Here is a 3,142-nt window from a genome sequence, read left to right as displayed (position 1 = left end):
GGTGTCTGTGTGTGTGTCCCATGGGAAGCCTGAACCGGTGCTGGGCTCTGCGGCTTGGGCTCGGGTTTGAGCCCGGATTGTCAGCGGCGAGCTATTCTTGTTGGATTTCCAAGTAAACATCAGACAGATCCTTACCCCTTTGAGCTGTCATAGTCTGCCAAGAAAACTGTCTGAACTTTGAAATGTCTCCTTTTATTTTCCGCCTTCCTGACCCTGCCTCTGCCGCCGACAGCAGGTCCCTCTTGTCAGGGGAATGTCCTCCAGGCACAACACAGGGAAGGAGGAGGGGAAATTTCACCTCCAGAAATCCTGTTTGGCGAGACAAGGATGTCTGGGCCTGCGAGAGGGCCGGGGCAGGCAGCTCGGAGCAGCCCGGGCCCATGGATGAGCCTCTCCCAGAGGCTGCCCGAGCTGCTTTCCGCGGGGAGCGGGGGGCAGGGCAGCCGCGGGAGCCCGGTGACAGCGGCTCGGGTGACAGGCGACAGCTCATTAAGCTGTCACGGCGCCATGGCAACAGCGGGCATGGCATCCGCGTCTAAAGCAAACACACCGCCTTTGATCGGGCTTGTCTGACTGCACCGGCGGGGCTCAGCTGAGCCCGGGCTCCTCGGGAGCTGGGGACGTGGCCGCTTGAAGGATAAGCCCTGTCTTCCTCTGCAGGGACGCTTTTTTACCAGGTTGCGTTTTGCCCTGTCCAGTTCCTATCCAGGGCTAATGTGGAGGGTCAGCTTGGCCATCCTCTGAGCTGCGTGCAGGCAGCAGCCTTGGCTTTGCTTGCCTTCATTCCCTCAGTGAGGTTCTGCTCAGCACCTGGATACACAGTGGGGAGGGGTAGGGTTTGAAGGGCTTCTGTTGCGTGATCCATACCTTCCTTGGGCTTCCATGGACCCTGTGACTGAGATAATAAAACTTTAAAAATGCTAAACTATCTTATCCTTCTGCTTCTGCTTGTTTTCCCTTTAGGATATGACACAAAATTCTTAAAGCTACCAGTGTGAATTCTGGAATAGAGAGCATTAGCCATACTCCAGAACAGAACACCTTTTTGCTTTGAAAAATGAGCAGCTCTGGAAATGGTGTTTGAAGACAGTTTTTTATTGTGCTTGAGGTGCTGCATGCAAAGCATTTATTAATTACAAAAAGTAGTTTTACAGTTTTGGTCCTTGGAAGTGGTGAGGACTTCTGGCCTTTAGGGATTTCTTTGGTGAACAAAAGATCCAACTCTGCTGAATTAATGGGGTTTCTTCCATTGACTTTTACATTTTGGCTAATGTCCAATCTGACCTCCTTCAGCTTCTGTCTGTGTGTTTGAACAGTTAGATCATATTTGGCAGCTAGTAATATATTTTTGAATCTTTTATACCAAAATGAATCTCAGTGTTCAGCAGGTTATCAAAACACAAGCTTGCCTTACTGCAAAGAAGGCATTGCTGTTTGCTTTTCAAAGCCCAGTCTAGTGTTTCTTCTCATGTTGGGGAACAGCACTGTAAACGACACAAGGGAACAGAGGCATGGTTCATATGCATCCTGACAGTGAGCAGGTCGGTAAATACAGATGTTTTAGGAAAGAATCCTTGTGATGGATCTGTTTCACATAGGCTTACCAAATGTTGCAGGAGGTTGCATCTTTTATATGCCATGCAGGTCAAATCCTTAATAAAAATCTCCTTTTTCTTGTAATTCTTAGGACTTACACCTTCTTCCCAAACAAACATTTTCCTCTCTTCCTGCAATTCACTTTGTCCGGGTGTCAGGTCTCTGTGCCACAGGATTCTTCTATTCATGCAGGAATTCTTACTGGTTCCAGCTTCAGTTCTGGCCATGCCCATCTCCTGTCCTTGTCCTTTTCCTTAGAAGATGACCAAGAGCCAAAGTCAGTCTGTGATGGAAGGTCTGTAAACAGTTCTTAGAGCTGCAGTTGCCAGCTTCAGTGGTGCTCACCAGAGTAGGACCCAGCCAGCCTAAAGGGTGTGCTGAGCTGAACACATCCCAGTTACCTGTCATAACATACAGCGTGTACCATGCTGACAGTCATTTGTTTTTAGCATAGGTAATCACTGGCATGTTCTTTTAAGTGAGATTCATAGATGCTGATTACATTTACTGCATAAATTACTTCATTATTAAAATCAGGTCATTTGAGCCCCAAAACCATTAACATGCAAACTATTACCATAATTTCATAAGCTAATAAATCAAGCACAGGAAAAGAATTAAGTGGTTCCTAGTGATAAGTGTTTCTTCAGAGATTAAGAAACACAATTTTCTTATGCATATATTAACATTTTAAAAGTAAATTCATGCAAAAGCAATTTTTCTGCATATATAAAACTTACATTTAATAATCTCTGTACTCAGCCTCCAGAGTTGCTTCAAAATGAATGTTTTTCTTCTCAAATCACTGTACAGGAATTTGATGTTGAACCAGTCAGCCTGTTTCTGTATACCCTACTTGTAAAACACTTTATGCCTTTATTAAATAGTCAAAGTTAAGAAATAAAACAAGCCAAGATACAATTTGAAAGAAAAATAACTTGGGTTCATCTTACATAATGATCTGTTCATCAAAGGTAAATTTTGTGTTCTTAATATTAAGCAGTACCAATGAAATTGTAATTATCTCGATAATTGCAATCGAGAACTGTGGTTGTAATCTTACTAAAATGGTGCATTAAAATTGATTTAACTCTCATTTCTTACACAGTATAATATAATATTGGCCAGAATAATGCAAAGATAGACTCCTCTACTCACATTACTGACTAGTTTTAAAATAATACAGTAACACAACTGTTGCAGGAAAACAAAGAAAATTCCAATGTAAATGAAACTGTAATAAGCAACAGATGACAATGCCTAAGTATTTTACTATATTGCAAGATGTCCATGATTTATTTATGTTTAGCTTGTTTTGTTTTCCAGGTTCTAACCTGCTGTTTTGGTTTGTTTAGTTTATATCTTTTTCAGTATGAGGCACCGAATGTATTTGCTCCAGGGAATAAGAAAATGTGTTTTCAGAATGGTGCTCACTATCCTGCTTATTTCGGGTCTCTTGGTTGCTGCAGCAGTACCACAGCCTCCCACTTTTCTAGCCCACATGTGAAAAGACACTCAGAGAGCTTTTAGCAATGGCTTGTGCTTG

General features: G+C 43.2%; 1 long non-coding RNA gene across 1 annotated transcript; it reads right to left on the bottom strand.

Annotated features, from left to right (window-relative positions):
• Window positions 1-1,074: 1,074 nt before the first annotated feature.
• On the bottom strand, window positions 1,075-3,142 carry LOC118684424 (uncharacterized). The gene is made up of 2 exons (XR_004979835.2): window positions 1,605-3,142; window positions 1,075-1,484 (listed from the first exon to the last, which is right to left on the bottom strand). It is a non-coding gene; the product is annotated as an uncharacterized LOC118684424 (long non-coding RNA).

The sequence above is a fragment of the Molothrus ater genome, chromosome 1, assembly GCF_012460135.2.
Source record: "Molothrus ater isolate BHLD 08-10-18 breed brown headed cowbird chromosome 1, BPBGC_Mater_1.1, whole genome shotgun sequence".
Lineage (NCBI taxonomy): Eukaryota > Metazoa > Chordata > Aves > Passeriformes > Icteridae > Molothrus > Molothrus ater.
The sequence above is the reverse complement of the archived record's forward strand: the minus strand, read 5'-3'. Positions and strand labels throughout refer to the sequence as shown.